The sequence below is a fragment of the Staurois parvus genome, unplaced genomic scaffold (genome assembly GCF_062004578.1).
Source record: "Staurois parvus isolate SC_StPar_1 unplaced genomic scaffold, SC_StPar_1.0 ptg000445l, whole genome shotgun sequence".
NCBI lineage: Eukaryota > Metazoa > Chordata > Amphibia > Anura > Ranidae > Staurois > Staurois parvus.
Window position 1 is genome coordinate 7847520 of NW_028318241.1, and position 27218 is coordinate 7874737.

The 27218-nt window shown below is 53.4% G+C and overlaps 25 non-coding genes and 1 pseudogene across 25 annotated transcripts; all 26 read right to left on the reverse strand.

Annotated features, from left to right (window-relative positions):
• Positions 1-488: 488 nt before the first annotated feature.
• On the reverse strand, positions 489-652 carry LOC149453781 (U1 spliceosomal RNA). The gene has a single exon (XR_016314453.1). It is a non-coding gene; the product is annotated as a U1 spliceosomal RNA (small nuclear RNA).
• Positions 653-1169: 517 nt separating this feature from the next.
• LOC149453782 (U1 spliceosomal RNA) lies at positions 1170-1335 on the reverse strand. Its single transcript, XR_016314630.1, has one exon. It is a non-coding gene; the product is annotated as a U1 spliceosomal RNA (small nuclear RNA).
• Positions 1336-6985: 5650 nt separating this feature from the next.
• LOC149453783 (U2 spliceosomal RNA) lies at positions 6986-7118 on the reverse strand (annotated as a pseudogene).
• A 346-nt stretch (positions 7119-7464) lies between these two features.
• Positions 7465-7628, reverse strand: LOC149453784 (U1 spliceosomal RNA). Its single transcript, XR_016314525.1, has one exon. It is a non-coding gene; the product is annotated as a U1 spliceosomal RNA (small nuclear RNA).
• A 520-nt stretch (positions 7629-8148) lies between these two features.
• Positions 8149-8312, reverse strand: LOC149453785 (U1 spliceosomal RNA). The gene has a single exon (XR_016314455.1). It is a non-coding gene; the product is annotated as a U1 spliceosomal RNA (small nuclear RNA).
• Positions 8313-8761: 449 nt separating this feature from the next.
• Positions 8762-8925, reverse strand: LOC149453786 (U1 spliceosomal RNA). Its single transcript, XR_016314566.1, has one exon. It is a non-coding gene; the product is annotated as a U1 spliceosomal RNA (small nuclear RNA).
• Positions 8926-9374: 449 nt separating this feature from the next.
• Positions 9375-9538, reverse strand: LOC149453787 (U1 spliceosomal RNA). Its single transcript, XR_016314526.1, has one exon. It is a non-coding gene; the product is annotated as a U1 spliceosomal RNA (small nuclear RNA).
• Positions 9539-10050: 512 nt separating this feature from the next.
• Positions 10051-10217, reverse strand: LOC149453788 (U1 spliceosomal RNA). Its single transcript, XR_016314625.1, has one exon. It is a non-coding gene; the product is annotated as a U1 spliceosomal RNA (small nuclear RNA).
• Positions 10218-15903: 5686 nt separating this feature from the next.
• LOC149453789 (U1 spliceosomal RNA) lies at positions 15904-16067 on the reverse strand. Its single transcript, XR_016314456.1, has one exon. It is a non-coding gene; the product is annotated as a U1 spliceosomal RNA (small nuclear RNA).
• Positions 16068-16516: 449 nt separating this feature from the next.
• Positions 16517-16680, reverse strand: LOC149453790 (U1 spliceosomal RNA). Its single transcript, XR_016314457.1, has one exon. It is a non-coding gene; the product is annotated as a U1 spliceosomal RNA (small nuclear RNA).
• A 449-nt stretch (positions 16681-17129) lies between these two features.
• Positions 17130-17293, reverse strand: LOC149453791 (U1 spliceosomal RNA). The gene has a single exon (XR_016314583.1). It is a non-coding gene; the product is annotated as a U1 spliceosomal RNA (small nuclear RNA).
• Positions 17294-17742: 449 nt separating this feature from the next.
• Positions 17743-17906, reverse strand: LOC149453792 (U1 spliceosomal RNA). The gene has a single exon (XR_016314458.1). It is a non-coding gene; the product is annotated as a U1 spliceosomal RNA (small nuclear RNA).
• Positions 17907-18355: 449 nt separating this feature from the next.
• LOC149453793 (U1 spliceosomal RNA) lies at positions 18356-18519 on the reverse strand. The gene has a single exon (XR_016314459.1). It is a non-coding gene; the product is annotated as a U1 spliceosomal RNA (small nuclear RNA).
• A 520-nt stretch (positions 18520-19039) lies between these two features.
• On the reverse strand, positions 19040-19203 carry LOC149453794 (U1 spliceosomal RNA). The gene has a single exon (XR_016314460.1). It is a non-coding gene; the product is annotated as a U1 spliceosomal RNA (small nuclear RNA).
• Positions 19204-19652: 449 nt separating this feature from the next.
• Positions 19653-19816, reverse strand: LOC149453795 (U1 spliceosomal RNA). The gene has a single exon (XR_016314567.1). It is a non-coding gene; the product is annotated as a U1 spliceosomal RNA (small nuclear RNA).
• A 448-nt stretch (positions 19817-20264) lies between these two features.
• On the reverse strand, positions 20265-20428 carry LOC149453796 (U1 spliceosomal RNA). The gene has a single exon (XR_016314527.1). It is a non-coding gene; the product is annotated as a U1 spliceosomal RNA (small nuclear RNA).
• A 512-nt stretch (positions 20429-20940) lies between these two features.
• On the reverse strand, positions 20941-21104 carry LOC149453797 (U1 spliceosomal RNA). The gene has a single exon (XR_016314636.1). It is a non-coding gene; the product is annotated as a U1 spliceosomal RNA (small nuclear RNA).
• A 520-nt stretch (positions 21105-21624) lies between these two features.
• Positions 21625-21788, reverse strand: LOC149453798 (U1 spliceosomal RNA). The gene has a single exon (XR_016314461.1). It is a non-coding gene; the product is annotated as a U1 spliceosomal RNA (small nuclear RNA).
• A 449-nt stretch (positions 21789-22237) lies between these two features.
• LOC149453799 (U1 spliceosomal RNA) lies at positions 22238-22401 on the reverse strand. The gene has a single exon (XR_016314462.1). It is a non-coding gene; the product is annotated as a U1 spliceosomal RNA (small nuclear RNA).
• Positions 22402-22850: 449 nt separating this feature from the next.
• Positions 22851-23014, reverse strand: LOC149453800 (U1 spliceosomal RNA). The gene has a single exon (XR_016314608.1). It is a non-coding gene; the product is annotated as a U1 spliceosomal RNA (small nuclear RNA).
• A 519-nt stretch (positions 23015-23533) lies between these two features.
• On the reverse strand, positions 23534-23697 carry LOC149453801 (U1 spliceosomal RNA). The gene has a single exon (XR_016314463.1). It is a non-coding gene; the product is annotated as a U1 spliceosomal RNA (small nuclear RNA).
• A 513-nt stretch (positions 23698-24210) lies between these two features.
• LOC149453802 (U1 spliceosomal RNA) lies at positions 24211-24374 on the reverse strand. The gene has a single exon (XR_016314464.1). It is a non-coding gene; the product is annotated as a U1 spliceosomal RNA (small nuclear RNA).
• Positions 24375-24824: 450 nt separating this feature from the next.
• Positions 24825-24988, reverse strand: LOC149453803 (U1 spliceosomal RNA). Its single transcript, XR_016314466.1, has one exon. It is a non-coding gene; the product is annotated as a U1 spliceosomal RNA (small nuclear RNA).
• A 520-nt stretch (positions 24989-25508) lies between these two features.
• LOC149453804 (U1 spliceosomal RNA) lies at positions 25509-25672 on the reverse strand. Its single transcript, XR_016314467.1, has one exon. It is a non-coding gene; the product is annotated as a U1 spliceosomal RNA (small nuclear RNA).
• A 449-nt stretch (positions 25673-26121) lies between these two features.
• Positions 26122-26285, reverse strand: LOC149453805 (U1 spliceosomal RNA). Its single transcript, XR_016314468.1, has one exon. It is a non-coding gene; the product is annotated as a U1 spliceosomal RNA (small nuclear RNA).
• A 449-nt stretch (positions 26286-26734) lies between these two features.
• LOC149453806 (U1 spliceosomal RNA) lies at positions 26735-26898 on the reverse strand. Its single transcript, XR_016314610.1, has one exon. It is a non-coding gene; the product is annotated as a U1 spliceosomal RNA (small nuclear RNA).
• Positions 26899-27218: the final 320 nt, after the last annotated feature.

Below are 27218 nucleotides of genomic sequence, written 5' to 3' on the forward strand. Positions count from 1 at the left end.
TCCCCGGTTGGGGCCGCGCTTTGTCCACGTTATGGGAGCTTTCTGGGTATCTGTCAGAGCTAGGCCACAGAGCAATGCACATCTGTGTAAAGAGTGGAGCAGGAGTGTTGTAGTTTTTTTTTTTTTTCTTCTCTTCTTCTCCCCCCCAATGTCTGGAGAGACGCAAAGGAGTTGCGAAATAGTCCCAGTGTAAACTGCGTCAGCGCATGTATTTGCATAGGAGGCGGCCCTTAAGCATCCAGCAGCAGCGCAAGCTTCCTGCCACGAAAGGAAGCATAGGAATATGGCGCAGCGGGAGGGGCTGTTCCTACAGAGTTGGCGATTGTCCTGTAGCAGAAATGGGGAGTGAAGTCATGCACGGAAGAAGCCATTTGGCAAGGGATGCAATGCAGGTGCAAAGAGGCTAGAGAGAAGGAGCTGAAAGAGCAGCCCACCCGGTGTGTCGTCAGACAAAGCTTTTAGCTGAACTATCATTGACCAGAAAGAATCAGGGGAGAGCGCGAACGCAGTCCCCCACTACCACAAATTATGCAGTCGAGTTTCCCGCATTTGGGGAAATCGCAGGGGTCAGCACAGCCGGAGTGCAATGGTTGAGCCTCGCCCTGGGAGAACCACCTTCGTGATCATGGTATCTCCCCTGCCAGGTAAGTATGAGTTGGAAGGGACCGGCTAGTGCTCCCCGGTTGGGGCCACGCTTTGTCCACGTTATGGGAGCTTTCTGGGTATCTGTCAGAGCTAGGCCACAGAGCAATGCACATCTGTGTAAAGAGTGGAGCAGGAGTGTTGTAGTTTTTTTTTTTCTTCTCTTCTTCTCCCCCCCAATGTCTGGAGAGACGCAAAGGAGTTGCGAAATAGTCCCAGTGTAAACTGCGTCAGCGCATGTATTTGCATAGGAGGCGGCCCTTAAGCATCCAGCAGCAGCGCAAGCTTCCTGCCACGAAAGGAAGCATAGGAATATGGCGCAGCGGGAGGGGGCTGTTCCTACAGAGTTGGCGATTGTCCTGTAGCAGAAATGGGGAGTGAAGTCATGCACGGAAGAAGCCATTTGGCAAGGGATGCAATGCAGGTGCAAAGAGACTAGAGAGAAGGGAGCAGGAGCTGAAAGAGCAGCCCACCCGGTGTGTCGTCAGACAAAGCTTTTAGCTGAACTATCATTGACCAGAAAGAATCAGGGAAGAGCGCGAACGCAGTCCCCCACTACCACAAATTATGCAGTCGAGTTTCCCGCATTTGGGGAAATCACAGGGGTCAGCACAGCCGGAGTGCAATGGTTGAGCCTCGCCCTGGGAGAACCACCTTTTATTGCAGAAGCATCAAAAACAACATGTTACGTGTAATCGGGGTACATCTCACCCTGTACTGCGACGCAGCGCACCACATAGCAATACAGTTCCAAACATACGATAAATACATTCAGGCAAATAAATACATTCGCTCAGCGGTATGATGCCTGACGTGATGTGCACAGAGGATGAATCCCCCGGATCACCACGTCATGCATGACGCCGCTTACCCCAAAAACTGTAGCATCCTAATACACTATACATTTCCTAGTCACTATGTCATGCACGAAAAACGATAACTGAAAAAGAAACACTATCAACAATAGACATCGGGTGTGTGGGGGGGGGGAAGGGGAGGGAAGGGGGAAACACAGGCCCGAAGCTTTATTGAAGGGACAAAGACACGCAAGGGGGAGTAGGGGGAAGGGGGAAATCTTCAGACGTCCTCTTCCTCCTTAAAGTCCAACAAGGAATAGTCTCTGAGCAGACTGAGGATCAGTCTGCGGCAGTCCTCAATGGACATCCTCTCCCGCTGGTGGATGAGGCGCTTTCTGGCGCACCATAAAGCGTCCTTAAAACAGCACAGCACCCGCCAGGCGCCGTCAATGTCCTCCAAAGAAAAAGTTCCACAGAATAGTCCATTCAACACCCCAAAGTGAGTGATGGCTGTCTGTGGCACAAAGTCCTTGAGTTCAGGTTCCAGGGCCCCCAACAGGGCCTGAGCAAATGAGCACTCCCAGAAAACGTGGTAGGACGTTTCCTCATGGATGATGCAGAAGGGGCAGTGTCTGTATCTGCTCAGGTTCCTGGCATGCATAAATGTCCTGAGAGGCAGTCCCCCCTGGATAGCCATCCATGCCAGGTCTTTGTGCCTGTTGGTGAGGATGTTGGAAGAAACATTCCTCCAGACCACCTTGCAGGTGTCTGAAGGCAGGCCTGGAACCGACTCCAAAATGTCGCTGGCTCGGATGAGCTTGTAGATCGTCTTTGGCTTCCACAAGTCCGGCTTGACTCCCTGCAGCCCTTGCTCCCTGATGAACTTGAAGGTATCCAAGTAGAACCAAGGAGTGTCCCAGTTGTAGGGGATGGAACTATCCCAAGTGTCCCACCCCAGGGACCTCCAGAGAGGCAACAGGAAGAAGCGAGACATTGCGTTCCCGCCAGAGTCCGTAGTCCGTCTTGGCAAAGTTCTGCGGACGCAGTTGCAAGCAAAGAACACCCTCAGCTGGGTGGCGATGTCGGGCACGCCCTTACCGCCCTTGAGGGGTTCCTTGAACATGACTGCCCGCTTCACTCTGTCCATCTTGGAGCCCCAGATGAAGTGAAACACCGCCCTGGTGATGGCCTTGCAGGTGTTGACCCGGGGGGGCCAGGCCTGGGCGAGGTACTGCAACACAGGGAGAATCTCGCTGCGGAGTACCAGTGTCTTCCCTTCGATGGTGAGGTCTCTGAGGCTCCAGAGTCCAAACTTTTGGCGCATCTTGGCCAGTCTCTCCTCCCAAGACTTCAGGGCTGCGCCCTCGGCACCAAACCAAACTCCCAAAATCTTCATGAAGTCTGTCTTGATGCCAAAGGGTATGGATGCAGAAGAAGGCAGGAACCACTTTCCGAAGAGCATGACTTCCGACTTCCCGCAGTTGACCTTTGCCCCCGAAGCTTGGCCGAAGTCCTCGCAGGTCTGGACGAGCAGGTCGATGGAGCGCTGGTTGGCACAGAACACCGTCACGTCGTCCATGTAGAGCGAGCACTTCACTTCCCGTCTGTCTGGTCCCGGTGCGGTGATTCCCCCGATCTCTGGATTCCGTCTGATGCATTCGGCGAAGAGCTCTATACAGCAAACAAAAAGCAGAGGTGAGAGAGGACAGCCTTGTCTGACCCCGGAGAGGACCGGGAAGGGGTCAGTCTTCCAGCCGTTCACCTGCACGGAACTACAGATGTCATTATACATGATGTCAACATATGAACAAAACATTTCCCCGAGACCAAACCTGCGCAGGGCTCTGCACATAAACCCATGGGAGACACGGTCAAAGGCCTTCTCCTGATCAAGACTGACCAGGGCCGCGTGCACACGGCGGTCCTTGATGTATTGGACCGTGTCCCGGACAAGCGCTAGGCTGTCCGCAATCCTGCGGCCAGGAATGCCACAAGTCTGATCCGGGTTGATGATCTGTCCGATGACAGCCTTCAGTCTGTTCGCCATGACCTTGGCGAGGATCTTGTAGTCCACGTTCAGAAGAGAGATGGGACGCCAATTTTTCAAGTCACATCTCTCCCCCTTACGCTTGTACAGGATCGTGATCATCCCCTCCCTCAACGAAGGAGGCATCTTGCCCTCCACCACCATCTCCTCGTACAGCTCGAGCAGGTCCGGGCCCACGAGATCCCACAGCGCTACATAGAGCTCCGCTGGGAGACCGTCGCAGCCCGGGGTCCTGCCTTGCCTAAAGGATTTAGCGGCAGAGTGCAGCTCCTCCAACGTCAAGGGGGCGTTGGTGGCCGACAAACCTGCAGGATCAATAGTGTTAGAGATACCTGACAAGAACCTGTCGGCCGCTTCCGAGTTTGTTTCTTTAGGGGAGTAGAGGTCGGAGTAGTAGTCGCTGACCACTTCCATCACGGCCTCCTTCCCCTTCTGGAGTGTTCCAGTCTTGTCACGCAGCTCCGACAGGGGTGTGTGTCCTGAGTGGAGTTTCCTGAAAAAGAAAGAGTTACACTTCTCACCTTTCTCGAGATGCTCCACCTTGGCACGGAAGACAATGTGCCTGGATTCTTCCTCAAAGTGCTTTTTCAAGCACTTCTTGGTGTCCTCCAGGTCTTGCCTCACGTCCCAGCCACAGTGGTGAAGGTCCTGCAGGGACTGCAGCTGACGCTGCAGCCTCCTGAGTTCCTTCCTCCTGGCACACACTTGCTGGCGTCCCCTGGCCTGAAAGAAGCTGCGCAGCTTGACTTTCACGAACTCCCACCAGTCGCTGACCTTAGGAAAGAAAGACTTCTCCTCTCGCCAGGCACCGTAGATTTCCCTGAGCTCCGCTAGCAGTTCCTCATCGCCCAGCAGGGTGCAATTCAGCTTCCAGGAGCCTGGGCCCGGGGCAAAGCCCTCTCCCAGATCACCTTGAAAGTGAATGGCCCTGTGGTCAGAGAAAAAGCAGGGAACCATGGAGAACCCGCGGTGCCTGACTGCCCTGGAGGTGAGCACAAAGTCAATCCTGGAGCGCACAGATCCATCGGGGCGGCTCCATGAGTAGTTCACGGAACCGCACCCCACGGATCCCACTGCGTCTCGCAGGGAGGCCTCTGCAATCATCTCCCGGAGCAGCTTCGAGGTGGCGTCGAGTTTTGCGTACATGCTGGAGCTGCGCCCATCCTCCTCTATCGGACAGTTAAAATCACCGCCGATTACTACTGTTCTCGTTGTGGCGAGTTGCGTCCGCAGGGTTTGGAAAAGTTCCAGCCGCGCGTTCTTCTCCGGGGGGGCGTACACGTTGATGAGCCTAACGGGCTCCCCCGCCCACGAACCATCTATGACCAGAAGGCGGCCACAGACGAGCTCATGGACGGAGTCAACAGTGAAACGTCCTCCCCTGATAAGAACCGCGACCCCTGCGGACTTGCAATCGCCACCCCCAGACCAGTAGGAGGGACCGTGGGTCCACTGGGAGGACAAATGAGTGTACCTCCTCAGAGGGGGAAGTGCGCACTCCTGAAGCATGTACACATCACTCTGCTGTGTGGAAAGAAAGGTCAGCACAGTCTGCCTCCTAGACACGTCCTTTATGCTCCTCACATTAATGGAAAAGATAGATATCTCAGCCATCATGGGAAAGAGATGAAGGGGTTAGTCGGCAGGGGCTGTGCTTACCTCCCCTGGGGAGGGGGGGCGACCTCTGTGACCTCTGCAGCCTGACAGGTGTCCTGGCCCAGACCAATCTGATTGAGGACCTCGTTGAGGACCTCATTGAAGTCGGTGGAGAGATCTGGTTCCGACTGGGTCAGAGCCATCTCTTCCTCCACCTCTTCTTCCTCCAGCGTGTCGAGGTCCTCCCCCACGGGGTCGGGGCCTGCGGCATTCTGGAGGACGGCAGGCCGCTTGGTGGCAGAGGAGATGTCCTCCGCCGCCGGGCTGGCCTGCTCCTTCTTCCGCTTCCTGTACCCCGCCGCAGAGTTGCTGACAGGGGTGACAGGGGGAAGGGGCGGGAAGTCCTCCTGGGAGGACAGGTCCGGGGGGGGTGGGGCAGGGGCGGGGGGGGCAAGGGGGGGGGGCAGGGGGACCAGGGGCCGAGGGGCCGGAGGCCGGGACAGAGGGACCGGGGGCAGGGGCAGGGGGGCCAGGGGCAGGGGGGCCGGGGGCGGGGGGACCAGGGGCAGGGGGGGCAGGGGCAGGGGGACCAGGGGCAGGGGGGGCAGGGGCAGGGGGACCAGGGGGGGGGGGGGCCAGGGGCAGGGGCAGGGGGGCCAGGGGCGGGGGGGCCAGGGGCAGGGGCAGGGGGACCAGGGGCAGGGGGACCAGGGGCAGGGGTACCTGGGGTCTGGGGGGGGTTCCTCTTACCCGGGTCCTTTGGAGGCTTTTGTGGCGCTGGTTTGGTGGCCGGGCCCTTGCTCAGGGCCCCGGCGTACGTCCTGCTTCTTTCTGGGCAGTCTCTGTAGACGTGCTCGGACCGTCCACAGAGGTTGCAGGTTCTGGACCTTGGGCAGTCCTTGGTCTCGTGACCTGCAGACCTACAGAACCTACAAGAAAGCACACTGCATTCCTTACCCTCGTGCCCCAGCTGGCCGCACTTGCGGCATGACTGGGGTAGGTCTGGGTAGTGTAGGAGTCCTGATGACGATCCCAGGGAGAAGCATTGTTGCAGGTGTTGGAGATCTCCAGCGGGACGATCTCTTAGTAGCCTGCAAAACACAGCCCACTTACCAGTCCAGAAGCCGTTGGTGTCTAGTATCCGGACTGGGTCCTTCAACACGACACAAAACCTTTGGAGGTAGGTGGCTATGTCTCTGCCGGGGACGTGAGGGTTCCTCATGGACACCGTGATCCTTCTTTCGTCCCTTTGAATGGGAGAGTTCGCAGCGAACTTTCGGAAGAGGGAGTCGGGTCCAGCGGTCTTCACTGCCTCCCAGTACCTTCTGCACACCTGTAGGGAGACAAATGTGACCAGGAACAAACCTTTCACGAATGACTGCACCGATAGGGTCTCTGCTTTGCTAAATCCTTGTTCAAGGATCATTTTCTTGCCAAAGACTTCCGGGGTCATCTCCGGGATTCTGCCGTCCACCTCTTTCAGCCGCAGCACGACTGTCTGCTTCATCCAGGGCTCCAAGGGAGGGAGACCGTCTGCAGGGCCGGAGCGGTCTGGGGTGGAGGTGGAGGCGGCTTCTCCCGGGGTCTTGGCGGGGGCGGCGGTGGCCGCGTTCTGTGGCTTCTTGGTGGTCGTTCTCTTCCCCATCTTGTCGCAGAGGAGTTCTCAGGAGGGCTTCCCAGAGATCTTGGTCAGGTTCCTTCTCCTTCTTCTTCCTCGGCGGCTTCACTCTCGCTTGCTTAGCCTTTGAAAAGGCTATTGAGCGTCTACTGCCCGGAGGTAGTAACGCAGAGTGAACAAGGGGGGGGAAGATCACAAACTCGTTCTGTGTGGGGGCTAAGCCTCAAACCCAATAGCAGCAAGTAGGTGAAGCCGAATTTAATCGACGATCCTACAAGGCCGAGAAGAGGGTACCCCACACAGACCAAAATGCTTGGGTAGATACAAGTGTTTCTCAACGTCCTAGCTGGAAGCCGGGACACCCCTAAAGGCAAGGTCGATACTACACTTGATCTTAGCCAAAAGGCCGAGAAGCGATGTCTGGAGAGACGCAAAGGAGTTGCGAAATAGTCCCAGTGTAAACTGCGTCAGCGCATGTATTTGCATAGGAGGCGGCCCTTAAGCATCCAGCAGCAGCGCAAGCTTCCTGCCACGAAAGGAAGCATAGGAATATGGCGCAGCGGGAGGGGGCTGTTCCTACAGAGTTGGCGATTGTCCTGTAGCAGAAATGGGGAGTGAAGTCATGCACGGAAGAAGCCATTTGGCAAGGGATGCAATGCAGGTGCAAAGAGGCTAGAGAGAAGGGAGCAGGAGCTGAAAGAGCAGCCCACCCGGTGTGTCGTCAGACAAAGCTTTTAGCTGAACTATCATTGACCAGAAAGAATCAGGGGAGAGCGCGAACGCAGTCCCCCACTACCACAAATTATGCAGTCGAGTTTCCCGCATTTGGGGAAATCGCAGGGGTCAGCACAGCCAGAGTGCAATGGTTGAGCCTCGCCCTGGGAGAACCACCTTCGTGATCATGGTATCTCCCCTGCCAGGTAAGTATGAGTTGGAAGGGACCGGCTAGTGCTCCCCGGTTGGGGCCACGCTTTGTCCACGTTAGGGGAGCTTTCTGGGTATCTGTCAGAGCTAGGCCACAGAGCAATGCACATCTGTGTAAAGAGTGGAGCAGGAGTGTTGTAGTTTTTTTTTTTTTTCTTCTCTTCTTCTCCCCCCCAATGTCTGGAGAGACGCAAAGGAGTTGCGAAATAGTCCCAGTGTAAACTGCGTCAGCGCATGTATTTGCATAGGAGGCGGCCCTTAAGCATCCAGCAGCAGCGCAAGCTTCCTGCCACGAAAGGAAGCATAGGAATATGGCGCAGCGGGAGGGGGCTGTTCCTACAGAGTTGGCGATTGTCCTGTAGCAGAAATGGGGAGTGAAGTCATGCACGGAAGAAGCCATTTGGCAAGGGATGCAATGCAGGTGCAAAGAGGCTAGAGAGAAGGGAGCAGGAGCTGAAAGAGCAGCCCACCCGGTGTGTCGTCAGACAAAGCTTTTAGCTGAATTATCATTGACCAGAAAGAATCAGGGGAGAGCGCGAACGCAGTCCCCCACTACCACAAATTATGCAGTCGAGTTTCCCGCATTTGGGGAAATCGCAGGGGTCAGCACAGCCGGAGTGCAATGGTTGAGCCTCGCCCTGGGAGAACCACCTTCGTGATCATGGTATCTCCCCTGCCAGGTAAGTATGAGTTGGAAGGGACCGGCTAGTGCTCCCCGGTTGGGGCCACGCTTTGTCCACGTTATGGGAGCTTTCTGGGTATCTGTCAGAGCTAGGCCACAGAGCAATGCACATCTGTGTAAAGAGTGGAGCAGGAGTGTTGTAGTTTTTTTTTTTTTTCTTCTCTTCTTCTCCCCCCCAATGTCTGGAGAGACGCAAAGGAGTTGCGAAATAGTCCCAGTGTAAACTGCGTCAGCGCATGTATTTGGCGCAGCGGGAGGGGGCTGTTCCTACAGAGTTGGCGATTGTCCTGTAGCAGAAATGGGGAGTGAAGTCATGCACGGAAGAAGCCATTTGGCAAGGGATGCAATGCAGGTGCAAAGAGGCTAGAGAGAAGGGAGCAGGAGCTGAAAGAGCAGCCCACCCGGTGTGTCGTCAGACAAAGCTTTTAGCTGAACTATCATTGACCAGAAAGAATCAGGGGAGAGCGCGAACGCAGTGCCCCACTACCACAAATTATGCAGTCGAGTTTCCCGCATTTGGGGAAATCGCAGGGGTCAGCACAGCCGGAGTGCAATGGTTGAGCCTCGCCCTGGGAGAACCACCTTCGTGATCATGGTATCTCCCCTGCCAGGTAAGTATGAGTTGGAAGGGACCGGCTAGTGCTCCCCGGTTGGGGCCGCGCTTTGTCCACGTTATGGGAGCTTTCTGGGTATCTGTCAGAGCTAGGCCACAGAGCAATGCACATCTGTGTAAAGAGTGGAGCAGGAGTGTTGTAGTTTTTTTTTTTTTTCTTCTCTTCTTCTCCCCCCCAATGTCTGGAGAGACGCAAAGGAGTTGCGAAATAGTCCCAGTGTAAACTGCGTCAGCGCATGTATTTGGCGCAGCGGGAGGGGGCTGTTCCTACAGAGTTGGCGATTGTCCTGTAGCAGAAATGGGGAGTGAAGTCATGCACGGAAGAAGCCATTTGGCAAGGGATGCAATGCAGGTGCAAAGAGGCTAGAGAGAAGGGAGCAGGAGCTGAAAGAGCAGCCCACCCGGTGTGTCGTCAGACAAAGCTTTTAGCTGAACTATCATTGACCAGAAAGAATCAGGGGAGAGCGCGAACGCAGTCCCCCACTACCACAAATTATGCAGTCGAGTTTCCCGCATTTGGGGAAATCGCAGGGGTCAGCACAGCCAGAGTGCAATGGTTGAGCCTCGCCCTGGGAGAACCACCTTCGTGATCATGGTATCTCCCCTGCCAGGTAAGTATGAGTTGGAAGGGACCGGCTAGTGCTCCCCAGTTGGGGCCACGCTTTGTCCACGTTAGGGGAGCTTTCTGGGTATCTGTCAGAGCTAGGCCACAGAGCAATGCACATCTGTGTAAAGAGTGGAGCAGGAGTGTTGTAGTTTTTTTTTTTTTCTTCTCTTCTTCTCCCCCCCAATGTCTGGAGAGACGCAAAGGAGTTGCGAAATAGTCCCAGTGTAAACTGCGTCAGCGCATGTATTTGCATAGGAGGCGGCCCTTAAGCATCCAGCAGCAGCGCAAGCTTCCTGCCACGAAAGGAAGCATAGGAATATGGCGCAGCGGGAGGGGGCTGTTCCTACAGAGTTGGCGATTGTCCTGTAGCAGAAATGGGGAGTGAAGTCATGCACGGAAGAAGCCATTTGGCAAGGGATGCAATGCAGGTGCAAAGAGGCTAGAGAGAAGGAGCTGAAAGAGCAGCCCACCCGGTGTGTCGTCAGACAAAGCTTTTAGCTGAACTATCATTGACCAGAAAGAATCAGGGGAGAGCGCGAACGCAGTCCCCCACTACCACAAATTATGCAGTCGAGTTTCCCACATTTGGGGAAATCGCAGGGGTCAGCACAGCCGGAGTGCAATGGTTGAGCCTCGCCCTGGGAGAACCTTTTTTTTTTTTTTTTTTTTTTTTTTTATGCCTATTCAGACTGAATCACTGACACAATTCGTTCAACAAAAAACGGAATCTGCTCAGCGTTCTTTGCATCATCTCAGGCATCAACATATCAAAAAACACATAAAAACCTTTTATACACTTTATACATCCCCACCCCCACCCCCCCACCACTCCCCCACATTCCACATCCCGTCAGCCTCCTCATCCCCCAACCTCTTCCTATCTAATTCCAACACCAAGGAAAACTTAGCCATGCACCACCTAACACATTCCACTTCGGACAATATCTCTCTCTTCCTGCACATTAAACCCCTCGCAGCCCACACCACCTCCTTCACCACAGCCGAAACAATATGCATCTTTCTCTTCACATCCCTCTCACCACCCACCAAACCCAAAACTCCAGCCTCAAAAGTGATGTGCTTCACCCCCACCACCCTCACCACAAAACCCTCCAACAACCTCCACACCTCCTTAGCAAACTCACATTCCCAAAAAACGTGTCTCTCCGTTTCACAACCTCCACACCCTTCCCTTGGACACCGGTCACTCCTCACCAAGTCCCTAGATTTTAGAAAGACCCGTGTAGATAAACAATTATGCAATGTAAGCCACGCAATCTGTTTCTGCTTATTTGTCACACCAATGATTGCCAAGTTCTTCCAGCACACTTCCGCCCATTTGGAACTCAAACCCCGCACATTTGACACCACCTCTCCCCTCCGCAACCACTTCCATAAAGACTCCTTTTTCACTGCATCCTGCCCCAGCTCCACCAATTTATTTTCCTCATAAAAGGCCTTCATACCCAGGTAATATGCAGGCGAGACCAGTGACAGTGGTTTCCTCAGATCTCTTCTGCACCACCCCCACCTCACCACCGGCCACCCCACCAGGTACCTCATCAAACAAGCCATCTTTCCCCCACCCATAAAGGCTTTAAAATGAGTCAACCACCACTGCACCTTTAGAAAAAGCTCAATGTTTGGAAAGCCATATCCTCCTGCACAACCATCCTTCATCACCGTTTCCCTTGAAATCTTCTCCATCTTTGCCCCCCAAAAAAACATGAAGAGCACCCTCATCACCTTCATTACCATCTGCTTATTAGGAGCAAACACCACTCCAAAGTGCACCAGTAGTGGCAGGACACACGCCTTCACCACCACCGTCTTCCCAGTGAAGGACAGGTTCCTCAATTTCCAGAAACCAAGCTTTTTCTCTATCTTTGCCAGCCCCACCTCCGCATTCTTCTGACAACACAGATTACGGGAGAAAAACACCCCCAACACTTTCATCTGTTCCACCACCTCCACTTTCCCTCCCACCACCTCACATGACCCGCTCAAAGCGCACACCTGGCTCTTCCCCCAATTCACTTTCAGACCCGACATGCATCCGAAAATACTCAGCAACAGCTCCGCCCTCAACAGATCACTCCTGGAGCTACAAACAAAAGCAGTGTCATCCATGTAGCACAACCCTTTAACATTTTCATTGTCACCTCCGGGCACAAACACACCCTTAAACACTTTGTCCCTCTTCACATGCTGCAACAGGGGTTCCATCACGCAGATAAAAATAATGGGGGACAGGGGACACCCCTGCCTCACTCCCGATCTGATCCGCACCGGTTCCGTCAGGTTCCCATTCACTAAAATCCTACTGCTAACCCCCTTATATAACCCCCTTACCATCTCCACAAAGGCCGTCGGCAGCCCCATCTTCTGCAACACCATAAACAGAAACTGGTGCGATACTTGATCATATGCTTTTTCCAAATCAAAGCTAGCCACAGCCAATGGGGCGTTGGTACTTTGGGCATAGTAAATCAAATCTCTCAGAAATATCAGGTGATCCGTCACCCTCCTACCCGGCACAGCACACGCCTGACCATCCCCCACCACCTTGCTGATGACCTCCCGCATCCTACCAGCCAGCAATTTGGTCAGCAACTTGTAGTCACAATTCAGCAAAGTTATCGGCCGCCAGTTTTTCATATCCTTGGGGTCACCTTTCTTAAACAGCAAGGTGATCACCCCTTCCTTCATCGACCGAGATAACATCTTCCCTGCCATACAGCACTGAAGCACCTCAACTACATGCACCTTCAATACCTTCCAAAATCTTAAATAAAATTCCAAGGGAATTCCGTCCCCTCCTGGTGTCTTATTTTTCCTCATTCCCCTAAGGGTATCCTCCACCTCCTTTTCTGTCACAGGATCCACCAACATACCACCATCCTCCTCACCCAATCCACCATCCAAGATCCCACAATACTGCTCAACTTCCTCAACAGAGGCACCACCTCCTCCCTTATACAACTCCCCATAGAAACCTCTGATCACCTCCTCCATCCTCTCACCTTGCACTTCTACCTCCCCGTCCATTACAGAAGTAAACACTTTCTTAGGCCCATATGCCTTCCTAAAAAAGAACCGAGAGCACCTTTCTCCCCCCTCCATCTCTTGCACTTTTGCTCTAAACACAATACCTTCCCCCCGCTTCTTCAAGGACAACTTCCGCTCTTCCCGCACCTCCTTTATTTCATCCTCCACTTCCAGCCCCAACCTTTTGCATTTGAACAAGAACAACAATTTAGACAAGATCCTCTCCTCCTCCTCTCTCCTCCTTCTAGCCCCTTCTCTCCCCTTCTTCTGAAAGAAGGTCCTAATACATGCCTTAGCCCAATCCCACCAACCCAGCACATTAGCAAACTCAGCTTTCCGACACACCAATGCTCCAAAGAACACCTCAAACTGCTCACCAACTCCCTCCTCCTCCAATAGAGTGCAATTCAGTTTCCATACCCCACCTCCAAACCGCACCCCAACCTCCAGATCAAATGACCCCGTAAGCAGCACATGATCAGAGAAAGTCACCGGATCAACCCTATAACCGGTCACCTTCATTGTAGGGGAACAAAAGAAAAAATCGATCCTGGACCTTACAGTCCCTCTGTCAGAATTGAAGGTGAAAGACACCTTCCCACCCTCCACTTCCACAGCAACATCTTGAAGACGGAAATCCCCCACCACCTCATTCAGGAGTTTGGACGACCCATCCATCCCTCCCTCCTCCCTTTCACCTTGTCTATCCTCCTTCCTCCTTATACAATTAAGATCACCAGCCACTATCGTAGGCAATCTTCCAGGTAACCACAACTTCAAGGTCTCAAGGAATACCACCCTCTCCTTTCTTTCAGCCGGAGCATAACAATTTATTAAACGCACCTCCTTCCCATACACATCCAATACCACCACCTGCATTCTCCCAGGGATCACAATCTCATGCGATATGCACAGTACATCCTTATTTTTGATCAAGATCCCCACCCCCTCACTCCTAGATGCACATGCTGGTGACCATAAGGAATGCCCCCGCACCCACTCCCCCTCAGGGGCTCTCTCCACTCCACACTCCTGAACACATATCACATCTGCAGTCACTTTTTCCAGGTGCTCAAACACCACCGCCCGCCGCCACCCAGAACAAATGCTCCGTACATTCACAGAAGATACAACAAACAGCATAATGAAAAAAGGATGTATCATTCTCATATCAGCCATAATAAAGCTATTTACAGGTGTTCCATTGACTCCACCTTTCCACTTACACTCTCTATACCACCATGCTGTCTTCTCCTAACCAAAGGAGGATTGGCGGACTCTACATCAGAATCCCCATCAAGGCTGCCAAGCAAAGCACCCAGACCACCCCCACCCGAATCATCCACCCTCGCTCGTTTGGATGCGGATGAAGATGGTCCCGCCCCTTCCCCAGAGGCGACAATCAAACGCTGCCCACACTCCAAACTACCATCACTTTCCACCTCCACCATATCATCGTCCTCATCACTGTCCGATAAATCCCCTATCAGAGCCGCAAATCTATTTGGATTACTCAGTCCAGCAAGCACCCTCTCCTCTGGCTGTTCACCAGCGTGTTCTTCCTTCCGACAGGGCAGTGAGTCACCGCTTCCTCCACATTGCAGTCCACCTGTCAGCCCACTCTCCTCCGCGTGGCATCCGACACCCGTTCCCACCACCGCAGCAGCTTCACCGGGGTGAACACTGACAGCGCCCGCCAGAACACCGGCAGCGTCATCAGCGACACGTATCCCCTCCGCCGCTACCGGCCGGTCTGCAGGGACAACATCATCAGCCGGGCGCTCCAGGATGAGGACAGCAGAGTCCGCAGCCGCGGGGCTCTCACTCTCCCCCTCCTCCTGTCGCGCCCTTCTCGGCTTCCGCTGCTCCTTGTACAATCCACCGGACCCCAACCGCTGCACAAGTCTCTCCTCCAAGCCACTCCTCCGTCTTGCCTCGAAGTATTCATCACACTGCCGGGCAAGATGTCCTGCCTTCCTGCAGATATCGCAAACTTTCCTCTCTCTGCACTCTCTGGAAGGATGACCCTCATGGCCACAAAAACGACATTTAGGGATCTGTTCACATTCCTGGCTTGTATGGCCATATACATAGCATTTTCTGCAATAACTGGGCTGACCTGCATAAAACAGGAACCCCCGCTCACCACCAACATTAAACACTGCAGGGGGTCTCCGCACACCCCCCACACACCCCTCATCATGAAAAAAACGCCCAATAAATCTGTACTTTCCAGACCATATACCGAACTTATTCCGAACTTTATCCCCCCCTTTCAGCTCTTCACAGTAGGTTTTCAAAAAAGCTCTAACCAAATTCACGTCCGCAAACGGATTATAAAGATGTACAATAATGACCTTCTCCTCTTGCATAAACAGGGGGATAACATCAAATTTCCGCACAATTTCCTCCTCCATCCTCTTAGCTTTCTCATAAACATTCCAGCAGACATCCGGACAGGTAAAGGTCACATCATATATCCCCTGCTGGGGAAAGTCCTGCAAACATACTATGTCTCTTACCCTAATGTCCAAAGCGTCCACCAAAAGATCCACAACCACTGCTCTTAGGTCCACTTCCATCTTCAAGCCCGGCTTCACCAAGAACCGCAAAGAATCGCGCATCCCACGATTCGCCATGTTGATGGCACCAAAGTGCCTCGCCTCCAACTTCCACCCGAAGAGCACCCCAACAAAGGGGGCTCCCCGGCTGCCTACTCACTGGCTGTTAGGAGCACCACACTCAGGAGATGTCACGCCCTGGGAGAACCACCTTCGTGATCATGGTATCTCCCCTGCCAGGTAAGTATGAGTTGGAAGGGACCGGCTAGTGCTCCCCGGTTGGGGCCACGCTTTGTCCACGTTATGGGAGCTTTCTGGGTATCTGTCAGAGCTAGGCCACAGAGCAATGCACATCTGTGTAAAGAGTGGAGCAGGAGTGTTGTAGTTTTTTTTTTTTTTCTTCTCTTCTTCTCCCCCCCAATGTCTGGAGAGACGCAAAGGAGTTGCGAAATAGTCCCAGTGTAAACTGCGTCAGCGCATGTATTTGCATAGGAGGCGGCCCTTAAGCATCCAGCAGCAGCGCAAGCTTCCTGCCACGAAAGGAAGCATAGGAATATGGCGCAGCGGGAGGGGACTGTTCCTACAGAGTTGGCGATTGTCCTGTAGCAGAAATGGGGAGTGAAGTCATGCACGGAAGAAGCCATTTGGCAAGGGATGCAATGCAGGTGCAAAGAGGCTAGAGAGAAGGGAGCAGGAGCTGAAAGAGCAGCCCACCCGGTGTGTCGTCAGACAAAGCTTTTAGCTGAATTATCATTGACCAGAAAAAATCAGGGGAGAGCGCGAACGCAGTCCCCCACTACCACAAATTATGCAGTCGAGTTTCCCGCATTTGGGGAAATCGCAGGGGTCAGCACAGCCGGAGTGCAATGGTTGAGCCTCGCCCTGGGAGAACCACCTTCGTGATCATGGTATCTCCCCTGCCAGGTAAGTATGAGTTGGAAGGGACCGGCTAGTGCTCCCCGGTTGGGGCCACGCTTTGTCCACGTTATGGGAGCTTTCTGGGTATCTGTCAGAGCTAGGCCACAGAGCAATGCACATCTGTGTAAAGAGTGGAGCAGGAGTGTTGTAGTTTTTTTTTTTTTTCTTCTCTTCTTCTCCCCCCCAATGTCTGGAGAGACGCAAAGGAGTTGCGAAATAGTCCCAGTGTAAACTGCGTCAGCGCATGTATTTGGCGCAGCGGGAGGGGGCTGTTCCTACAGAGTTGGCGATTGTCCTGTAGCAGAAATGGGGAGTGAAGTCATGCACGGAAGAAGCCATTTGGCAAGGGATGCAATGCAGGTGCAAAGAGGCTAGAGAGAAGGGAGCAGGAGCTGAAAGAGCAGCCCACCCGGTGTGTCGTCAGACAAAGCTTTTAGCTGAACTATCCTTGACCAGAAAGAATCAGGGGAGAGCGCGAACGCAGTCCCCCACTACCACAAATTATGCAGTCGAGTTTCCCGCATTTGGGGAAATCGCAGGGGTCAGCACAGCCGGAGTGCAATGGTTGAGCCTCGCCCTGGGAGAACCACCTTCGTGATCATGGTATCTCCCCTGCCAGGTAAGTATGAGTTGGAAGGGACCGGCTAGTGCTCCCCGGTTGGGGCCACGCTTTGTCCACGTTATGGGAGCTTTCTGGGTATCTGTCAGAGCTAGGCCACAGAGCAATGCACATCTGTGTAAAGAGTGGAGCAGGAGTGTTGTAGTTTTTTTTTTTTTTCTTCTCTTCTTCTCCCCCCCAATGTCTGGAGAGACGCAAAGGAGTTGCGAAATAGTCCCAGTGTAAACTGCGTCAGCGCATGTATTTGGCGCAGCGGGAGGGGGCTGTTCCTACAGAGTTGGCGATTGTCCTGTAGCAGAAATGGGGAGTGAAGTCATGCACGGAAGAAGCCATTTGGCAAGGGATACAATGCAGGTGCAAAGAGGCTAGAGAGAAGGGAGCAGGAGCTGAAAGAGCAGCCCACCCGGTGTGTCGTCAGACAAAGCTTTTAGCTGAACTATCATTGACCAGAAAGAATCAGGGGAGAGCGCGAACGCAGTCCCCCACTACCACAAATTATGCAGTTGAGTTTCCCGCATTTGGGGAAATCGCAGGGGTCAGCACAGCCGGAGTGCAATGGTTGAGCCTCGCCCTGGGAGAACCACCTTCGTGATCATGGTATCTCCCCTGCCAGGTAAGTATGAGTTGGAAGGGACCGGCTAGTGCTCCCCGGTTGGGGCCGCGCTTTGTCCACGTTATGGGAGCTTTCTGGGTATCTGTCAGAGCTAGGCCACAGAGCAATGCACATCTGTGTAAAGAGTGGAGCAGGAGTGTTGTAGTTTTTTTTTTTTTTCTTCTCTTCTTCTCCCCCCCAATGTCTGGAGAGACGCAAAGGAGTTGCGAAATAGTCCCAGTGTAAACTGCGTCAGCGCATGTATTTGGCGCAGCGGGAGGGGGCTGTTCCTACAGAGTTGGCGATTGTCCTGTAGCAGAAATGGGGAGTGAAGTCATGCACGGAAGAAGCCATTTGGCAAGGGATGCAATGCAGGTGCAAAGAGGCTAGAGAGAAGGGAGCAGGAGCTGAAAGAGCAGCCCACCCGGTGTGTCGTCAGACAAAGCTTTTAGCTGAACTATCATTGACCAGAAAGAATCAGGGGAGAGCGCGAACGCAGTCCCCCACTACCACAAATTATGCAGTCGAGTTTCCCGCATTTGGGGAAATCGCAGGGGTCAGCACAGCCGGAGTGCAATGGTTGAGCCTCGCCCTGGGAGAACCACCTTCGTGATCATGGTATCTCCCCTGCCAGGTAAGTATGAGTTGGAAGGGACCGGCTAGTGCTCCCCGGTTGGGGCCACGCTTTGTCCACGTTATGGGAGCTTTCTGGGTATCTGTCAGAGCTAGGCCACAGAGCAATGCACATCTGTGTAAAGAGTGGAGCAGGAGTGTTGTAGTTTTTTTTTTTTTTCTTCTCTTCTTCTCCCCCCCAATGTCTGGAGAGACGCAAAGGAGTTGCGAAATAGTCCCAGTGTAAACTGCGTCAGCGCATGTATTTGGCGCAGCGGGAGGGGGCTGTTCCTACAGAGTTGGCGATTGTCCTGTAGCAGAAATGGGGAGTGAAGTCATGCACGGAAGAAGCCATTTGGCAAGGGATGCAATGCAGGTGCAAAGAGGCTAGAGAGAAGGGAGCAGGAGCTGAAAGAGCAGCCCACCCGGTGTGTCGTCAGACAAAGCTTTTAGCTGAACTATCATTGACCAGAAAGAATCAGGGGAGAGCGCGAACGCAGTCCCCCACTACCACAAATTATGCAGTCGAGTTTCCCGCATTTGGGGAAATCGCAGGGGTCAGCACAGCCGGAGTGCAATGGTTGAGCCTCGCCCTGGGAGAACCACCTTCGTGATCATGGTATCTCCCCTGCCAGGTAAGTATGAGTTGGAAGGGACCGGCTAGTGCTCCCCGGTTGGGGCCACGCTTTGTCCACGTTATGGGAGCTTTCTGGGTATCTGTCAGAGCTAGGCCACAGAGCAATGCACATCTGTGTAAAGAGTGGAGCAGGAGTGTTGTAGTTTTTTTTTTTTTTCTTCTCTTCTTCTCCCCCCCAATGTCTGGAGAGACGCAAAGGAGTTGCGAAATAGTCCCAGTGTAAACTGCGTCAGCGCATGTATTTGCATAGGAGGCGGCCCTTAAGCATCCAGCAGCAGCGCAAGCTTCCTGCCACGAAAGGAAGCATAGGAATATGGCGCAGCGGGAGGGGGCTGTTCCTACAGAGTTGGCGATTGTCCTGTAGCAGAAATGGGGAGTGAAGTCATGCACGGAAGAAGCCATTTGGCAAGGGATGCAATGCAGGTGCAAAGAGGCTAGAGAGAAGGGAGCAGGAGCTGAAAGAGCAGCCCACCCAGTGTGTCGTCAGACAAAGCTTTTAGCTGAACTATCATTGACCAGAAAGAATCAGGGGAGAGCGCGAACGCAGTCCCCCACTACCACAAATTATGCAGTCGAGTTTCCCGCATTTGGGGAAATCGCAGGGGTCAGCACAGCCGGAGTGCAATGGTTGAGCCTCGCCCTGGGAGAACCACCTTCGTGATCATGGTATCTCCCCTGCCAGGTAAGTATGAGTTGGAAGGGACCGGCTAGTGCTCCCCGGTTGGGGCCACGCTTTGTCCACGTTATGGGAGCTTTCTGGGTATCTGTCAGAGCTAGGCCACAGAGCAATGCACATCTGTGTAAAGAGTGGAGCAGGAGTGTTGTAGTTTTTTTTTTTTTTCTTCTCTTCTTCTCCCCCCCAATGTCTGGAGAGACGCAAAGGAGTTGCGAAATAGTCCCAGTGTAAACTGCGTCAGCGCATGTATTTGGCGCAGCGGGAGGGGGCTGTTCCTACAGAGTTGGCGATTGTCCTGTAGCAGAAATGGGGAGTGAAGTCATGCACGGAAGAAGCCATTTGGCAAGGGATGCAATGCAGGTGCAAAGAGGCTAGAGAGAAGGGAGCAGGAGCTGAAAGAGCAGCCCACCCGGTGTGTCGTCAGACAAAGCTTTTAGCTGAACTATCATTGACCAGAAAGAATCAGGGGAGAGCGCGAACGCAGTGCCCCACTACCACAAATTATGCAGTCGAGTTTCCCGCATTTGGGGAAATCGCAGGGGTCAGCACAGCCGGAGTGCAATGGTTGAGCCTCGCCCTGGGAGAACCACCTTCGTGATCATGGTATCTCCCCTGCCAGGTAAGTATGAGTTGGAAGGGACCGGCTAGTGCTCCCCGGTTGGGGCCGCGCTTTGTCCACGTTATGGGAGCTTTCTGGGTATCTGTCAGAGCTAGGCCACAGAGCAATGCACATCTGTGTAAAGAGTGGAGCAGGAGTGTTGTAGTTTTTTTTTTTTTCTTCTCTTCTTCTCCCCCCCAATGTCTGGAGAGACGCAAAGGAGTTGCGAAATAGTCCCAGTGTAAACTGCGTCAGCGCATGTATTTGGCGCAGCGGGAGGGGGCTGTTCCTACAGAGTTGGCGATTGTCCTGTAGCAGAAATGGGGAGTGAAGTCATGCACGGAAGAAGCCATTTGGCAAGGGATGCAATGCAGGTGCAAAGAGGCTAGAGAGAAGGGAGCAGGAGCTGAAAGAGCAGCCCACCCGGTGTGTCGTCAGACAAAGCTTTTAGCTGAACTATCATTGACCAGAAAGAATCAGGGGAGAGCGCGAACGCAGTCCCCCACTACCACAAATTATGCAGTCGAGTTTCCCGCATTTGGGGAAATCGCAGGGGTCAGCACAGCCAGAGTGCAATGGTTGAGCCTCGCCCTGGGAGAACCACCTTCGTGATCATGGTATCTCCCCTGCCAGGTAAGTATGAGTTGGAAGGGACCGGCTAGTGCTCCCCAGTTGGGGCCACGCTTTGTCCACGTTAGGGGAGCTTTCTGGGTATCTGTCAGAGCTAGGCCACAGAGCAATGCACATCTGTGTAAAGAGTGGAGCAGGAGTGTTGTAGTTTTTTTTTTTTTCTTCTCTTCTTCTCCCCCCCAATGTCTGGAGAGACGCAAAGGAGTTGCGAAATAGTCCCAGTGTAAACTGCGTCAGCGCATGTATTTGCATAGGAGGCGGCCCTTAAGCATCCAGCAGCAGCGCAAGCTTCCTGCCACGAAAGGAAGCATAGGAATATGGCGCAGCGGGAGGGGGCTGTTCCTACAGAGTTGGCGATTGTCCTGTAGCAGAAATGGGGAGTGAAGTCATGCACGGAAGAAGCCATTTGGCAAGGGATGCAATGCAGGTGCAAAGAGGCTAGAGAGAAGGAGCTGAAAGAGCAGCCCACCCGGTGTGTCGTCAGACAAAGCTTTTAGCTGAACTATCATTGACCAGAAAGAATCAGGGGAGAGCGCGAACGCAGTCCCCCACTACCACAAATTATGCAGTCGAGTTTCCCACATTTGGGGAAATCGCAGGGGTCAGCACAGCCGGAGTGCAATGGTTGAGCCTCACCCTGGGAGAACCACCTTCGTGATCATGGTATCTCCCCTGCCAGGTAAGTATGAGTTGGAAGGGACCGGCTAGTGCTCCCCGGTTGGGGCCACGCTTTGTCCACGTTATGGGAGCTTTCTGGGTATCTGTCAGAGCTAGGCCACAGAGCAATGCACATCTGTGTAAAGAGTGGAGCAGGAGTGTTGTAGTTTTTTTTTTTTTTCTTCTCTTCTTCTCCCCCCCAATGTCTGGAGAGACGCAAAGGAGTTGCGAAATAGTCCCAGTGTAAACTGCGTCAGCGCATGTATTTGCATAGGAGGCGGCCCTTAAGCATCCAGCAGCAGCGCAAGCTTCCTGCCACGAAAGGAAGCATAGGAATATGGCGCAGCGGGAGGGGGCTGTTCCTACAGAGTTGGCGATTGTCCTGTAGCAGAAATGGGGAGTGAAGTCATGCACGGAAGAAGCCATTTGGCAAGGGATGCAATGCAGGTGCAAAGAGGCTAGAGAGAAGGGAGCAGGAGCTGAAAGAGCAGCCCACCCGGTGTGTCGTCAGACAAAGCTTTTAGCTGAATTATCATTGACCAGAAAGAATCAGGGGAGAGCGCGAACGCAGTCCCCCACTACCACAAATTATGCAGTCGAGTTTCCCGCATTTGGGGAAATCGCAGGGGTCAGCACAGCCGGAGTGCAATGGTTGAGCCTCGCCCTGGGAGAACCACCTTCGTGATCATGGTATCTCCCCTGCCAGGTAAGTATGAGTTGGAAGGGACCGGCTAGTGCTCCCCGGTTGGGGCCACGCTTTGTCCACGTTATGGGAGCTTTCTGGGTATCTGTCAGAGCTAGGCCACAGAGCAATGCACATCTGTGTAAAGAGTGGAGCAGGAGTGTTGTAGTTTTTTTTTTTTTTCTTCTCTTCTTCTCCCCCCCAATGTCTGGAGAGACGCAAAGGAGTTGCGAAATAGTCCCAGTGTAAACTGCGTCAGCGCATGTATTTGGCGCAGCGGGAGGGGGCTGTTCCTACAGAGTTGGCGATTGTCCTGTAGCAGAAATGGGGAGTGAAGTCATGCACGGAAGAAGCCATTTGGCAAGGGATGCAATGCAGGTGCAAAGAGGCTAGAGAGAAGGGAGCAGGAGCTGAAAGAGCAGCCCACCCGGTGTGTCGTCAGACAAAGCTTTTAGCTGAACTATCCTTGACCAGAAAGAATCAGGGGAGAGCGCGAACGCAGTCCCCCACTACCACAAATTATGCAGTCGAGTTTCCCGCATTTGGGGAAATCGCAGGGGTCAGCACAGCCGGAGTGCAATGGTTGAGCCTCGCCCTGGGAGAACCACCTTCGTGATCATGGTATCTCCCCTGCCAGGTAAGTATGAGTTGGAAGGGACCGGCTAGTGCTCCCCGGTTGGGGCCACGCTTTGTCCACGTTATGGGAGCTTTCTGGGTATCTGTCAGAGCTAGGCCACAGAGCAATGCACATCTGTGTAAAGAGTGGAGCAGGAGTGTTGTAGTTTTTTTTTTTTTTCTTCTCTTCTTCTCCCCCCCAATGTCTGGAGAGACGCAAAGGAGTTGCGAAATAGTCCCAGTGTAAACTGCGTCAGCGCATGTATTTGGCGCAGCGGGAGGGGGCTGTTCCTACAGAGTTGGCGATTGTCCTGTAGCAGAAATGGGGAGTGAAGTCATGCACGGAAGAAGCCATTTGGCAAGGGATACAATGCAGGTGCAAAGAGGCTAGAGAGAAGGGAGCAGGAGCTGAAAGAGCAGCCCACCCGGTGTGTCGTCAGACAAAGCTTTTAGCTGAACTATCATTGACCAGAAAGAATCAGGGGAGAGCGCGAACGCAGTCCCCCACTACCACAAATTATGCAGTTGAGTTTCCCGCATTTGGGGAAATCGCAGGGGTCAGCACAGCCGGAGTGCAATGGTTGAGCCTCGCCCTGGGAGAACCACCTTCGTGATCATGGTATCTCCCTTGCCAGGTAAGTATGAGTTGGAAGGGACCGGCTAGTGCTCCCCGGTTGGGGCCGCGCTTTGTCCACGTTATGGGAGCTTTCTGGGTATCTGTCAGAGCTAGGCCACAGAGCAATGCACATCTGTGTAAAGAGTGGAGCAGGAGTGTTGTAGTTTTTTTTTTTTTCTTCTCTTCTTCTCCCCCCCAATGTCTGGAGAGACGCAAAGGAGTTGCGAAATAGTCCCAGTGTAAACTGCGTCAGCGCATGTATTTGCATAGGAGGCGGCCCTTAAGCATCCAGCAGCAGCGCAAGCTTCCTGCCACGAAAGGAAGCATAGGAATATGGCGCAGCGGGAGGGGGCTGTTCCTACAGAGTTGGCGATTGTCCTGTAGCAGAAATGGGGAGTGAAGTCATGCACGGAAGAAGCCATTTGGCAAGGGATGCAATGCAGGTGCAAAGAGGCTAGAGAGAAGGGAGCAGGAGCTGAAAGAGCAGCCCACCCGGTGTGTCGTCAGACAAAGCTTTTAGCTGAACTATCATTGACCAGAAAGAATCAGGGGAGAGCGCGAACGCAGTCCCCCACTACCACAAATTATGCAGTCGAGTTTCCCGCATTTGGGGAAATCGCAGGGGTCAGCACAGCCGGAGTGCAATGGTTGAGCCTCGCCCTGGGAGAACCACCTTCGTGATCATGGTATCTCCCCTGCCAGGTAAGTATGAGTTGGAAGGGACCGGCTAGTGCTCCCCGGTTGGGGCCACGCTTTGTCCACGTTATGGGAGCTTTCTGGGTATCTGTCAGAGCTAGGCCACAGAGCAATGCACATCTGTGTAAAGAGTGGAGCAGGAGTGTTGTAGTTTTTTTTTTTTTTCTTCTCTTCTTCTCCCCCCCAATGTCTGGAGAGACGCAAAGGAGTTGCGAAATAGTCCCAGTGTAAACTGCGTCAGCGCATGTATTTGCATAGGAGGCGGCCCTTAAGCATCCATCAGCAGCGCAAGCTTCCTGCCACGAAAGGAAGCATAGGAATATGGCGCAGCGGGAGGGGGCTGTTCCTACAGAGTTGGCGATTGTCCTGTAGCAGAAATGGGGAGTGAAGTCATGCACGGAAGAAGCCATTTGGCAAGGGATGCAATGCAGGTGCAAAGAGGCTAGAGAGAAGGAGCTGAAAGAGCAGCCCACCCGGTGTGTCGTCAGACAAAGCTTTTAGCTGAACTATCATTGACCAGAAAGAATCAGGGGAGAGCGCGAACGCAGTCCCCCACTACCACAAATTATGCAGTCGAGTTTCCCGCATTTGGGGAAATCGCAGGGGTCAGCACAGCCGGAGTGCAATGGTTGAGCCTCGCCCTGGGAGAACCACCTTCGTGATCATGGTATCTCCCCTGCCAGGTAAGTATGAGTTGGAAGGGACCGGCTAGTGCTCCCCGGTTGGGGCCACGCTTTGTCCACGTTATGGGAGCTTTCTGGGTATCTGTCAGAGCTAGGCCACAGAGCAATGCACATCTGTGTAAAGAGTGGAGCAGGAGTGTTGTAGTTTTTTTTTTTTTTTCTTCTCTTCTTCTCCCCCCCAATGTCTGGAGAGACGCAAAGGAGTTGCGAAATAGTCCCAGTGTAAACTGCGTCAGCGCATGTATTTGGCGCAGCGGGAGGGGGCTGTTCCTACAGAGTTGGCGATTGTCCTGTAGCAGAAATGGGGAGTGAAGTCATGCACGGAAGAAGCCATTTGGCAAGGGATGCAATGCAGGTGCAAAGAGGCTAGAGAGAAGGGAGCAGGAGCTGAAAGAGCAGCCCACCCGGTGTGTCGTCAGACAAAGCTTTTAGCTGAACTATCCTTGACCAGAAAGAATCAGGGGAGAGCGCGAACGCAGTCCCCCACTACCACAAATTATGCAGTCGAGTTTCCCGCATTTGGGGAAATCGCAGGGGTCAGCACAGCCGGAGTGCAATGGTTGAGCCTCGCCCTGGGAGAACCACCTTCGTGATCATGGTATCTCCCCTGCCAGGTAAGTATGAGTTGGAAGGGACCGGCTAGTGCTCCCCGGTTGGGGCCACGCTTTGTCCACGTTATGGGAGCTTTCTGGGTATCTGTCAGAGCTAGGCCACAGAGCAATGCACATCTGTGTAAAGAGTGGAGCAGGAGTGTTGTAGTTTTTTTTTTTTTTCTTCTCTTCTTCTCCCCCCCAATGTCTGGAGAGACGCAAAGGAGTTGCGAAATAGTCCCAGTGTAAACTGCGTCAGCGCATGTATTTGCATAGGAGGCGGCCCTTAAGCATCCAGCAGCAGCGCAAGCTTCCTGCCACGAAAGGAAGCATAGGAATATGGCGCAGCGGGAGGGGGCTGTTCCTACAGAGTTGGCGATTGTCCTGTAGCAGAAATGGGGAGTGAAGTCATGCACGGAAGAAGCCATTTGGCAAGGGATGCAATGCAGGTGCAAAGAGGCTAGAGAGAAGGGAGCAGGAGCTGAAAGAGCAGCCCACCCGGTGTGTCGTCAGACAAAGCTTTTAGCTGAATTATCATTGACCAGAAAGAATCAGGGGAGAGCGCGAACGCAGTCCCCCACTACCACAAATTATGCAGTCGAGTTTCCCGCATTTGGGGAAATCGCAGGGGTCAGCACAGCCGGAGTGCAATGGTTGAGCCTCGCCCTGGGAGAACCACCTTCGTGATCATGGTATCTCCCCTGCCAGGTAAGTATGAGTTGGAAGGGACCGGCTAGTGCTCCCCGGTTGGGGCCACGCTTTGTCCACGTTATGGGAGCTTTCTGGGTATCTGTCAGAGCTAGGCCACAGAGCAATGCACATCTGTGTAAAGAGTGGAGCAGGAGTGTTGTAGTTTTTTTTTTTTTTCTTCTCTTCTTCTCCCCCCCAATGTCTGGAGAGACGCAAAGGAGTTGCGAAATAGTCCCAGTGTAAACTGCGTCAGCGCATGTATTTGGCGCAGCGGGAGGGGGCTGTTCCTACAGAGTTGGCGATTGTCCTGTAGCAGAAATGGGGAGTGAAGTCATGCACGGAAGAAGCCATTTGGCAAGGGATGCAATGCAGGTGCAAAGAGGCTAGAGAGAAGGGAGCAGGAGCTGAAAGAGCAGCCCACCCGGTGTGTCGTCAGACAAAGCTTTTAGCTGAACTATCCTTGACCAGAAAGAATCAGGGGAGAGCGCGAACGCAGTCCCCCACTACCACAAATTATGCAGTCGAGTTTCCCGCATTTGGGGAAATCGCAGGGGTCAGCACAGCCGGAGTGCAATGGTTGAGCCTCGCCCTGGGAGAACCACCTTCGTGATCATGGTATCTCCCCTGCCAGGTAAGTATGAGTTGGAAGGGACCGGCTAGTGCTCCCCGGTTGGGGCCACGCTTTGTCCACGTTATGGGAGCTTTCTGGGTATCTGTCAGAGCTAGGCCACAGAGCAATGCACATCTGTGTAAAGAGTGGAGCAGGAGTGTTGTAGTTTTTTTTTTTTTTCTTCTCTTCTTCTCCCCCCCAATGTCTGGAGAGACGCAAAGGAGTTGCGAAATAGTCCCAGTGTAAACTGCGTCAGCGCATGTATTTGGCGCAGCGGGAGGGGGCTGTTCCTACAGAGTTGGCGATTGTCCTGTAGCAGAAATGGGGAGTGAAGTCATGCACGGAAGAAGCCATTTGGCAAGGGATACAATGCAGGTGCAAAGAGGCTAGAGAGAAGGGAGCAGGAGCTGAAAGAGCAGCCCACCCGGTGTGTCGTCAGACAAAGCTTTTAGCTGAACTATCATTGACCAGAAAGAATCAGGGGAGAGCGCGAACGCAGTCCCCCACTACCACAAATTATGCAGTTGAGTTTCCCGCATTTGGGGAAATCGCAGGGGTCAGCACAGCCGGAGTGCAATGGTTGAGCCTCGCCCTGGGAGAACCACCTTCGTGATCATGGTATCTCCCTTGCCAGGTAAGTATGAGTTGGAAGGGACCGGCTAGTGCTCCCCGGTTGGGGCCGCGCTTTGTCCACGTTATGGGAGCTTTCTGGGTATCTGTCAGAGCTAGGCCACAGAGCAATGCACATCTGTGTAAAGAGTGGAGCAGGAGTGTTGTAGTTTTTTTTTTTTTCTTCTCTTCTTCTCCCCCCCAATGTCTGGAGAGACGCAAAGGAGTTGCGAAATAGTCCCAGTGTAAACTGCGTCAGCGCATGTATTTGCATAGGAGGCGGCCCTTAAGCATCCAGCAGCAGCGCAAGCTTCCTGCCACGAAAGGAAGCATAGGAATATGGCGCAGCGGGA